Source organism: Muscardinus avellanarius (genome assembly GCF_963383645.1).
Source record: "Muscardinus avellanarius genome assembly, chromosome: 16".
Classification (NCBI taxonomy): domain Eukaryota; kingdom Metazoa; phylum Chordata; class Mammalia; order Rodentia; family Gliridae; genus Muscardinus; species Muscardinus avellanarius.
The window spans coordinates 28570634-28583275 of record NC_137802.1 but is presented as its reverse complement, the minus strand read 5'-3'; the positions used below and the strand labels follow the sequence as shown (position 1 = coordinate 28583275).

Below are 12642 nucleotides of genomic sequence, written 5' to 3'. Positions count from 1 at the left end.
GCAGCCCCATTGTCAGTGACTGCCAGCCAGCCCTCTCACGAACGGCACAGACTCTCAAGGCAGCTGACACTTCGCTGGAGTCCCCCAGCAAAGTTAGAAGTCTGTGGGATCCGGGCCCAGCCAAAAGGTTGACTGGGGACACGAGGTCCCCAGGGAAGCTGAAAAATCAGTGACTGGCCTAATGGGGCCGCTGAGCTGAGCGCTCAGCGAGCAAACTCTGTCAGCACCCAGGACAGCAGCATCGACTCTCCCCTACCTCGGCTTCAGAGTTTACTCGGCAGCAGTGAAGCAGAAGAGAAAGAAGTCTACTTCGTATCTATTATGTATGTGTGACTTGCACAAACTGCGTTTCCAGGTCAAGCACAATTCTGGTTCCTACTCTTAGCATATGAATTCTCTCTCTAGGAAGACCCTCTCCCTCTCCTGCATCTAGAGAGGCCCAGGACCTCAGTGAGACGGTGAGTGCTCACAGAGACACCCAAGGCAGCACCTGGGCCACGGAACCAGCTGCGACCCGTGAAGGCCTCTGAGTACAGAAGTGAGAAGCCGGGACAGGTTCCCATGCCATCCCCACTGTCTCCCCTTGGTCCACCAAAGCAGAGTGTATCCCAGCAAATGACCCCTGGAGGCCTGTGCACTGGGGAGGGAGGGGTGGTTCATCTGCTGACTCCGTGCATCATTACCCGGCTTCTGAGCAGAGCAGAATTAACAAGGCTGCCCAAGGATTTATGGCTCAGCACAACTGTCCCCACCCATCAGCCAAAGCCCACCAGGGAACTCTGGCCCATTCATGGATATTTACAACCCCATAAATTAGGTCCCAGCTGCAGCTGCCGAGGTCAGAGGCAAGGTGGTGGGAACAGCAGCTTTCTCTCCCAGTGCTTCCTTCCTTGCCAATGTGGATGCTAATTTGTCCCATGGAGAAAACCTTGTGCTCTCCTCTTGACCTCCTTATTACCAGACTCTTCAAAATACTAACTTCCAGGTGGGGATGGTGGCACACAGCTCAAAGTGCTTAGGAGGCTGAGACAGGAGGATCACAAGTTCAAGATCAGCCTCAACAATTTAAGTGAGACTCTCAGCAACCTAGTGAGACCCTGTTTCAAAACAAAAATTAAAAAGGGCTGGGAGCTGCGTGTGGTTGCGCACACCTGTAGTCCCAGTACTTGGGAGGCTGAGACAGAAAGATCCTGGCTGCAGGTTTGCAGCCAGCCTCAACAAGTAGTGAGATTCTCAACAACCTAGTAGCAAGACCATTTCAAAATAAAAATAAAGTAGGCAGCCGGGCATGGTGGCGCACGCTTGTAATCCCCGCACTTGGGAGGCGGAGACAGGAGGATCACGCAGGTTCGAAGCCAGCTGCGCTGGCTTAAGAGACTCCGTTTCCAAATAAAAATATGTTAAAAAAAAAAAACAGGTCTGGGAGTGTAGCCCAGAGGTAGAAGGGCTTCCAGAAACCCCAGTGCCACAAAAAAATAAAAAATAAAAATAAAAAAAATAGGGCTGGGAGTGTAGCTCAGAGGTAGAATGCCCCTATATTTAATTCCCAGTACTACCAAAAAAAAAAATGATTTCCACAATTCTTTTATTACATCATCATTATTATTATTATTATTATTATTAATTTGGGTACTAGGAATTGGACCCAAGAGTGTTCTATCTCTGAGCTAGATGCCCAGCCCTACTAAGTTGCTGAGGCTGGCCTTAAACCTGATCCTCCTGTCTCAGCCTCCCAAGTACTATAGTTACAGGTATGTACCACGGTGCCCAGCCTTTCATATTTTTATTCTCACACCAACCTCAGGTTAAGTGCTATTAGTCCTATTTAGCAGATAAAGAATTGGGGTTCTCAGAGAGAGCCAAGCAGACCATAGCACTCCATGGGCAGCAGGCACCATCCTGCCTGTTCCAAGATGGGGTGAGGAGTGGACTCCCAAAGACCTCAGGCCTCCGCAGATAAAGTAGGAGGGGCCCTGGTGTTCCCCACTTCCCGGGTTTGGCCAGGCCAGGCCCCTGCCAGCTAGAGAAGCAGGGTTCCCAGGCACATTACGTCTGTGCGCTCAGCTGCTACTCTAGGGGCTGGGGAGGCAGCTCAGGCCTCACAGGGGACTTTTCATGAGTCCCTACACCAGGCCCCTGAGCATCTGTACTCCTGCAGGCCAAAGAGCTGAATCCCAGGGGACTGGCAGGCTGACTGGGGGTGGGGACTGAGCAGAAAAGGGGGATCCTGGCTGCATCCAGGATCCGTGGCTGGACAATCAAATTTCCAGAAAATCACCTAGCTCTCCCCACACCTGGGCAGTGAAGGGACAGAGGCCTCAGACCTGCCCCAGAATGCAGGAAGCTGGGACTGAGTGGGCAGTGAGAAATAGGCGTCAGCCTCTCTCCCTCAGCCTTCCCCGCCTGAGGGTGCAACTGGAAGAGCCTGTTTCAAAGCTACCCCAGGCCTCCCAGCCCACGGATTCCCCATTCCTCTTTCTTTGCCATGCAACAGACTCTGAGGGGGCGCTGGGGGCTGTGACTCAGCAGCAGGCCCCTTCGGGACAAGTAGTGATGCCGCGCCCGAGCTGACTCATCTGGCCAGCCTGTCAAGGCCACCTGAGGACTGAGGCCATATCGGGACCAAAAAGCCAGGAGCAGCGGGCCCGAGCGGGTAGGAGCAGGGAGGGGGTCTGTCATCTGCCCCGTCTCCTCTTCAACCTAAACCCTGCCCTCTGCTGCTGCTTCTGGAAGCCACCAAAGGCCCTCTGGTCCCCCAGAAAGAGAGCTCCTGGACAGTGAGGAGAGCAGAATGCAGACCAGGAGCAGGCAGACAGGATCGAGGGGCAACCGGCCACCTCTTACAGCCCTGCTACCCTGTTTCAAACCACCCAGAAGCCTCAGAGACAAACACACCAGCCACAGAGGCTTTGGGTAAGCCTCGTCCCCACGGGCCTCAGTTTCCTCCTCTGAAAAGAGTGGACAGCACTTTCACTTCATAAATTAAAACAAAACCACAGACCTATGTGTACACAATAGACACTCAGTGTTTGATACCTCAAAGAAATTTTACCCACGCAGACCTATACTTTGCTTCAAAGAAAAGCTGTCCATGGCTGAAGACTCACACACTTTAACTCAGGTCTGGAACTCCAGACTCAGGTCTATAACTCTGGGTGCAATCCACCTTCGGCCACCAACTAAAGGTCCAGCAAGAATTGCCAGAGGGGAACACCAGGCAGAGAGGAGGCCAGGCCAGCCCATCTGGAGACCACAGGCCTGTCCCTGCAGGCAGACAGGCCAGGAGAGCACCTGACGCCAACACTTCCCAGGTAGCTTTGGGTCTGAACCTCTTCTTTCTCTCTGAAAAGTTCAAGGAGGGGGTGTCCAGTTTCTGCCCTAAAGAGAGCAGCTGAACAGGAGACAGGAACCTGAAAGTCTAGGCACTTTGCTTAAAGATTCAGATCTATTACAAGTCAGTCCACATTTTGAAAACAGTGCTCATTTCCTTAAATTCTGGCTGCATCGGATACTTAACCAGTGCTCACCACCCCCTGTGCCAGGCATTATGCACACAGCACCCATCTTCACCCAAGGGGCAGGTACTGTTCTAGGCAGTTTACAGGTAAGCTCTGAGGCTTGGAGAGGATGCCTGGCTTGCCCACTGTCACAGAGCTAGTACGTGGTCCAGACGCATGTCCCCCTGCCTGCCTTAGTCACCACTCAGGGCACCAAATAAGCAAATGAGACTCTGCAGGGCCTGGTGGCAGGAACACAGGCACTCTGGCTCCATCACCCCAAGTGACCTCACAAGGCCACTGACCTCTCTTCCCTCATTTGCAAAATGAGCAGTTGGACAAGATGGTTCCAATGACCTTCTAATAACCTATGGCTCTCAAGGTGGCAGCAGCCACCCAGTATTGGGGGACACAGGAGCACCATAGCCCCAGAAAGGATATTTTAACCCAAGAAGGCACATGTAGGGCTGAAGTCTGATGTGTCATTAGCTTAAACTTGTGTGTGTGTGTGTGTGTGTGTGTGTGTGTGTGTGTGTGTGTGTGTGGTGTCAGCTGGGCAGTCCGCCAGCATGATTTCAGATCCCTTGGCCCTGCTGCTCAACCACTATCAAATGTGTTTCTGTGAGTGGTCAGGGATAAAAGGGTTAACCCCAGCGTAACTAATGGGGTCCTGGAGCAGGAGCAGGGTGTGAAGGCTGGCTTTGTGGTGGAGGGGAGGCCATGGTCACAGGGTCCTGGAGGCCACTTGATAAGGGGTTGGTGGTACAGAGCCCAGGAAAGGCTCCAGTTAAACCCAAGGCTTCGTCCCTCTCTGGGACCTCACTCTAATGGTTAATCCCTCTCTGGGAACCTCACTCTAATGGTTAATCGTGTGTTCTGGGGGCCTTGACCAATGCTGCTGTCTCTGGGGCAGGTGTTTCCTCTGTGGCTCCTCACTAATCCATTCAGCGGTCTCATATGAACCTCTTTTCAGCTCCCAGGACCCCCTTCAATCAGCTTGCAGGAGGACTACAAATGAGATAGGCATTGGGGTCAGGCCGGGGGAAGATGGCTTGGCCAGAGAGAAGGGGGTTGGGTGGGGAGTCCCTGGGGAAAATAAAGCAGAAAAGTCAGCCAAGGGTGGTGGTGCACACTTGTAATCCCAGTAACTTGGAACACTGGAGACTTGAAGATTCAAAGCCAGCCTTAGCAACTTAGCAAGGCTCTCAACAACCTAGTGAGACCCTGTTTCCAAATAAGAAATAAAATAAATAAAATGGGCTGAGGGTGTAGCTTGGAGGTAGAGTGATTCGGTGTCCAATTGCCAGTGCCACAAGAAGGAGAAGGAGGAGGAGGGGGAGGGAAAAGAAAGCAGAAAAGTCCTGTGGGCTCAAAAGTGACTCTCCAGAGGAGCCGCCTTCCCCACTGGGGCTAGATCTCAGAAGTGGTCTTTGTGCTTTTTCCCAGCAAAGTCTGATCCCCAGTCAAGACACACCTGTCCACGTCCACTAGAATCTGATTGCAAAGGGAGTAGCCACTGCCACTTAATTTTCACAGTGACCCTAAACCCAATTTATAGAGAAGAGAACTCTGAGGCTCAGAGAGCTAATGTAATTGCCCCGACACAAAGTCAGTAAGATATGAACCCAGGCTCACCTGTCTCTAATGCCAAGGTTGAGCCCTCAGCAGCCCATCTGAGCTGCCCATGCTCTGTGTGTAGCACATGCTTAGAATTTTGGTGACACAGCCAATACTTGTCTACTTCCCGTCTGGGAAATTAGCAAAATGAGGGCTTCTTTTGGGGGTCTGGGAGATTCATGTTAACCAGGAAGAAGGGGAAAGGGAGGCATGATGGAGTGGCTTCTGATTCTTCTCCCTCTCTCTCTCTAGAGCTGGAAAGCAATTGTGCTTTGTTGACTCAACAGAACTCTGCTCCAAACTCTTTTTATTCATTAAACATTTGAAGATCTTGGATGCATTTTTAAGGGTGAACCTGGAAACGACTCACTCTTTCTTTCTTTCTTTCTTTCTTTCTTTCTTTCTTTCTTTTTTCTCTCTCTTTTCTTTTCTTTCTTTTTTGGCATTAGGGGTTGAACCCAGGGGCCTTCTACCTTTGAGCCACACCCCTGTCCTTCATATTTTTCATTTTGAAATAGGGTCTCCCTAGGTTGTTCAGAGTCTCGATGTGTTGCTGAGGCTGTCCTCAAACCTGTGATTCTCCTGCCTCAGCCTCCCAAGTACTGGGATTACAGGTGTGCACCACCATATCCTGCTTGGAAATAGCTTTTTCAACCCAGAAGAACTTTTACAGGTTAAGAAAGTTCCAGGGCACATCTGCCACTGGCCCACTATTCCACTTTGATTAAAATATTTGACCTTGGCCGGGCATGGTGGCACATACTTGTAACCCCAGGGCTTGGGAGGCAGAGACAGGAGGATCACGCAGGTTGGCTTAAGAGACCCTGTTTCCAAATAAAAATATAAAAAAGAGGTGTGTGGGAGTGTAGCCCGGAGGTAGAAGGGTTTCTAGGAACCCCAGTACCACTAAAAAAAAATTTACCTTGGCTGGGATTAGTGGCAGACGCTTATGATTCTGGTACTTTGAAGGCTGAGACAGGAGGATCATAGGTTCAAGGCTAGACTCAGCTACTTCACGAGACCCTGCACAATTTAGTAAAACCCCATTTCAAAAATAAAGAATTTAAAAATATATATTTGACCTTGAATGAAACCTCTCTAGGGCTCAGAAAGAAATTAAAAACATAACCTAAAAAAAAAAAGACAGCTGGGTGTGGTGGCACACACTTGTAATCCCAGCATTCAGAAGGAGGCTGAGACCAGAGAATTGCAGTTCATAGACAGTTTCAGCTACCTAGTAAGGTTCTCTGCAACTTAGTGAGACCCTCTTTCAAAATAAAGAATAAAGCCAGGTGTGGTGGCACACACTTGTAATCCCAACATTCGGGAGGCTGAGACAGGAGGATCGCAGTTCCCAGACAGCCTCAGCTACTTAGTGAGGCCCTCTGCAACTCAGTGAGACCCGGTTTCAAAGTAAAGAATAAAAAGTAGGGCAGGGGGTGTAGCTCGGAGATCGAATGCCCCTGGGTTCCATCCCCAGACCCGCAAAAAAAAAAAAAAAAAAAAGTAAACAAATAAAATAAAGAATAAGACCCAGGCATGGTGTTTTGTTTTTGTTGTACTAGGGATGGAACCCAGGGCATTCTACCTCTGAGCTACACCCCAAGCCCCATTTTTTATTCTTTATTTTGAAACAGGTCTCAGGGCGCTGAAAAGGGCCTAAGTAGATGAGGCTGTCTCTGAACCTGTGATCCTCCTGTCTCAGCTTCACAAATGCTGGGATTAGAAGTGTGTGCCACCATGCCCAGCTGTGATGGTTTTTTTGTTTTTTGTTTTTGTGGTACTGGGGATGGAACCCAGGGGCATTCTACCTCTGAGCTACACCCCCAGACCTATTTTTTATTCTTTATTTTGAAACAGAGTTTCACTAAGTTGCAAAGGGCCTCACTAATTAGCTGAGGCTGGCTATGAAACTGTGATCCTCTTGTCTCAGCCTCCCAGATGCTGGGATTATAAGCATGCGCCACCATGCCTGGCTCTGATTGTTTTTTTGTTTTTGTGGTACTGAGGGTGGAACCCAGGGGCTTTTCTACCTCTGGGCTCTACTCCCAAACCTATGCTATACTTTATTTGGAAAAAGGGTCTAAGTTACTGAGAGACTCACTAAGTAGCTGAGGCTGGCTTCGAATCTGTGCAATCCTCTCCTGTCTCATCCTCCCAAGCGCTGGGATTACAAGCATAGGCCACCATGCCTGGCAATGATTGTGTTCTTAATCATAAAAGAGTAACAGGAAAGGGACATATTTATGATGTCTGGAGAGGGATGCAAACTGTCTCAGGTCTGAAGCACGGAAGGAATCGTGGAGGAGAAGCCACACTGATTTGACAATAGAAAAAGAAGACAGTTTAGCCGGGCGTGGTGACGCACACTTATAATCCCAGCATTTGGGAGGCTGAGACCAGAGAATCGTGGTTTGTGGACAGCCCTAGCTACTTAGCGAGGCCCTTCGCAACCCAGTGAGACCGTTTAAAAAAAAATAAAAGACTAAAAATAGGACTGGGGGTATAGCTCGAAGGTACAATGAATACCCCTAGGTTCCATCGCCAGTATAAAAAAAAAAAAAAGACATTTTATCATGATACTGCACTATAACAACAGGTTGAAGTTTATGGTAACTTTAAAATCTATTTAAATATTTCAAAAAAAAAGTTCAGATCCCAAAGATATGAAAAGACACTTCCCTCGGGAAAAGTTCCGAGTCTAAAATGGACAGGTACAACATCTGGGAGCTGAACGGACATCCCCCAGGTGTCCTGTCTGTGGAGACTTCTGCAGCTCATGAAGGAGTGGGGGCAAAGGAACAGCACGGAGTGGTCCTGTCACATCCCTGCCTGAGCAGACCACACAGATGCCAGGACAGGGGACCATGGAAACTTCCACTCCCCAAATCCTACCTTTAAGCTGGCACAAAGGAAGAGGCAGGAAAGATAAAATCTTCCAATTTTATTTTCTTTATATTTATTTTTGTGGTGCTAGAGATTGAACCCAAGGGCATTTTACTGCTGAACTACATACCACCATGCCCTATTTTACTTTTTATTTTGAAATAGGGTCTAAGTTACTGCATGCTGGTCTTGAACCTGTGATCAATTCTGTCTCAGCCTCCCAAGTACTGGGATTATGGGTGTGTGCCACTGTGCCCCACTGCGACCTTCCAGTTTTCTTTTTTCTTTCTTTTTTTTTTTTTTGCCATAATGGGGATGGAACCCAGGTGCATTCTAACTCCAAGATATACCGCAGCCCTATTTTTTATTCTTTATTTTGAAACAGGGTCTCACTGAGTTGTGAAGGGCCTCACTAAGTAGCTGAGGCTGTCCGCGAACCGTGATCCTCCTGAACGCTGGGATTACAAGCGTGCACCACCACGCCTGCTACTTCCAGCTTTTCTAAACAACCTGCCATCCTCGAGGCTGAGGCTGGGCCTCTATGGGGAAGCTTCATACTTTCTTCACTTAAGACTACTCAGGGACATCAGGGAATGGTGGAGGGATGGCTGACAGCACAGGGCACCGAATGCAGAGGGACTAGAGGTCAGTCAGAGTCAAAGCCAGGCTTAGGAGCAGCTCTCCTTAAACAGGAAGCATCAACAGGAAGGAAGAAATAGGCTTCTGAGGCGGAGTGAAGGATGAGGAGCGGATAACAGGTTGAACTTATTGAGAAGTAAAATTGTCCAGAATAAGCTTTTGTTTTTGTTTTTGGTACTGGGGACTGAACCCACAGAAGTTCTAGCTAAGGTGCTGAGGCTGTCCTTGAACCTGTAATCTTCCTGTCTCAGCCTCCCAAGTACTGGGATTACAGGTGTGTGCTACCTCACCTGACTCAGAGTAAGATTTGGCAGTTTCTTTCCTTGAATTAATTTTGTCTGCCCAGAAGGGTTTCAGGAGGGGCCTCTCCAGACGCAGGGAAATGTCCCTGTGACACACAGGACCTCCCTTCAGTTGGAGAGAGTGAATTCTATGGGCCACCAGCTAATATTGGGTGCTGCCCATTCTCTCTGTTCCCTCGAGTTCCAAACTCTTCCCATTGCAAGTTCTCCTCCATTCATCCAAGTGGTTTGTTTTAAAATGTAAACACACACATTGGAACTGGCAAAGGAAATTAATCAAATGTGAAAGACACAGAGAAAAAAAGCATGATACACTTTGTTCTAGGTTCTGATTCTAAATCTGGCAGGAGGTGTGAAGGGCTGGCAGTTGGTGGTGGCAGTAGCAGTGGCGGCAGCGTGCTCCCTCCTGCCTTGGGCGTGGGGCATCAGGCCAGCAGCTGCTACACTCTTAAGGGCCAGAGGGAGAGTGGGTGGCATTCGGGAGTGGAGGGCAAGATGTTCTAACCCATCCAGACAGGAGCAGGCAGAGGCGACTCAAGCCACAGCCAGGTCCCGTGGGTAAAGCAGAGGAGAACCCTAAATCCTCCGCCAGGCTCACCCCATCCTTCACCCTGCAATGCCACATCTTTATCCCCACTTGGGCATTTGCATTTAGCTGGCTCCACAAATGAAACTCATCAGAAACCAGAGCTGTCACTTTTTAATTATTATTTTGGTGGTACGGAGAGTAGAACCAGAGGCATTCTACCTCCAAGCTACAACCCCAGCCCTATTTTCTTTCTTTCTTTCTTTCTTTCTTTCTTTCTTTCTTTCTTTCTTTCTTTCTTTTTTGTGAGTTTGGGGATGGAACCCAGGGGCATTCGACCTCCGAGTTACACCCCCTGCTCTATTTTTTATCCTTTATTTTGAAACCGGGTCTCACTGAGTTGCGAGGGCCTCACTAAGTAGCTGAGGCTGTCTGCGAACTGCGATCCTCCGGTCTCAGCTTCCCGAATGCTGGGATTACAAGCGTGCGCCACCACGTCCGGCCTATTTTTTATTCTTCATAGGTAAAAGGGTCTCATTAAGTTGCAGAGGGCCTCACTAAGTGGCTGAGGCTGGCCACAAAACTGAGATCCTCCTGTCTGTGCCTCCCAAGTACTGGGATTACATGCACACACCACCATGTCCAGCTTCAAAACTGTCACTATTGCCAACCCACCCGCCCCTTTCCTCCTAGGGTCGGGCTCTCAGTTAGGTATGTGGTCCCCCTGGGCCAATGGAGGTCTATTCAGACCTTCCAACTGTCCCATCACCCTCTCCATTTCCATTCATATGTGTTAAAGGCTTGGTCCCAGCTGGGCGTGGTGGCACACAGCTGTAATCCCAGTACTTGGGAGGCTGAAACAGGAAGGTTGAAGGTTTAAGCACAGCCTCAGCAACACTGCAAGGCCCTCAGCAACTTAATGGAATCCTGTTTCAAAATGAAAAATAAATAGGGCTGGGTGTGTAGTGCACAGGTAGAACGTCCCTGGGTTCAAGCCCTAGCACGCGTGTGCGCACGCGTGCACACACACACAAAATAAATAAAAAATAAAAAGGCTTGGTCCCCAGGTTGGAGATACTGGGAGGTGGTGGAAACTTTTAGAGGGGGGCTAGTGGGAGGTCTCTAGGTCACTGAGTGTACGCCCTCAAAGGAGATTTTGGGACCCGGGTCTCTTCCTCTATCTCTCTCTGCTCTCTGGCCATGAGGTAAGCAGTTTTTTTACTCCACCACATGTTTCTGCCAAGATGTGCTGCCAAAGGCCCAAAGCAACAGGGATAAACAATCATGGACTATAATCTCCACAACTATGAGGCACCATAAACATTTTCTCCTTAGAAGTTAATTATCTGTTATTTATTTATTTTGGTGGCACTGGGGGTTGAACCCAAGGGCATTCTACCTCTGAGCTAAAGCTCCAGCCCAATTTTCTTTCTTTCTTTTTTTTTTTCTTTTTGGTGGTACTGGGGGTGGAACCCAGAGGCTTTCTACCTCCGGGCTATACTCCCAGAACTTTTTTATATTTTATATGGAAACAGGGTCTCACTAAGTTGCTGAGAGCCTCACTAAGTAGCTGAGGCTGGCTTCGAACCTGTGCGATCCTCCTTTCTCAGCCTCCCAAGCGCGGGGATTACAAGCGTGCGCCACCATGCCCGGCTCCAATTTTATTTCTTACTTAGAAACGGTCTCACTAAGTTGCGAAGGGCCTCAACAACTTAGCAAGTTTTTGAACCTGCGATCCTCTTGTCTCAGCCTCCCAAGTACTGGGATTACAAGCGTGTGCCACCATGCCCAGCTTTCAGGTATTTATTATAGTTATGGAAGCGGTCTAACAAAAGGTGCTTGCCTTTATTTACTATAGCAGGCCACTGGCTAATTTCTAATCCCTGCAATCCATTTTATGTCTATCCCACTATCACATAGGATCATTCGGAAACAACCTGAAACAACCGCACCCTTGTAATCCCAGCATTCAGGAGGCTGAGACGGGGGATTGCACAGGTTCGAAGCCAGCCTCAGCTACTTAGTGAGGCCCTTTACAACTCAGTGAGACCCTGTTTCAAAATAAAGAAAAAAAGGGCTGGGGGTGTCACTCAGAAGTAGAATGCCCCTGGGTTCCATCCTCAGTACTACAAAAAAAAATAATAAAAACAATAAATAAATAAATAAATACTTTCAAAGTTAGCTGGGCATGGTGGCAAATGCTTGGAGGATTGCAGGTTCGTGGCCAGCCTCAGCTACTTAGTGAGGCCCTCCACAACTTAGTGAGACTATATTTCAAAGTAAAGAATAAAAAATAGGGCTGGGGGTGTAGCTCAGAGGTAGAATTCCCCTGGGTTCAATCTCCAGTATCACAAAACAAAACAACCTTTCAAAGTCTTCCCCTGCCTACAATGAGGATCTGGCTCAAACTGCTTTTTCAGCCTCATCTCCCCTCTAACGCAACACATTTCCTCTGGCTCAAACAGACCATCTCTTAAAGTTGCATAGAAGTTCATGGCACAATTATCATCACCCCAGGACTGCAGTGCTCACTACCCACCCCTAAAACACAGCCTGGGACACCTCCCGCCTGCTCTCCTTCTGCACCAGGGGATGAAGACGGAAGAAGAAATGCAACACAGTAGCACCTGAGGACCTAGCAAAGAAAAGAGCCTTTTCCTTACTGAAGGTCAAACGTCCATCTCCTGATCCAAAAGCTTTGGCATGCCCAACCCTGTGCCCCACACCTACACTCTGGGCATTTAAAATAATCACAAACTATTTTTTATTTATGACCTCCCAGCACTCCTCCATCCCTACTGCAGAATTAAAGAAATAAAATCAGCTTTCAAAAGAGCCCATATTGTGAGTCACCCCCCCCCGCCCCCCAGGGCTGGCAGAGGTATGACTTCAGCGGTGGCCGGGGACTTTGATGGGGGAGGTAGAAAGGGAGCTGGATGGATGGTTAACTCGAGCCCTTCCCCCACCTCCCCAGTCTCCTACTGCAATCCCCTTGCATACAGAAAAAAACGTCCTAGGCATTCAGTATATGTACTGTCCACTTTTTACATGGTATGAACGCAGCTCTGGTGCCGCAGGAGTTGGGAAGAGAGAAGGAAGGACCCTCCCAGGGGAGCCCTCTGCCTTCTTCTGATACCTGGAGAGCCCGGCTCAGCTGGGGGATGCGCTAAGCCAC

The 12642-nt window shown here is 49.0% G+C and overlaps 1 protein-coding gene across 4 annotated transcripts in view; it reads right to left on the bottom strand.

Annotated features, from left to right (window-relative positions):
• RHBDL3 (rhomboid like 3) overlaps positions 1 to 12642 on the bottom strand; it is a gene marked incomplete at both ends in the record, with an annotated part of 58842 nt that overhangs the window by 44583 nt on the left and 1617 nt on the right. The gene's annotated exons all lie outside the window — the stretch shown is intronic.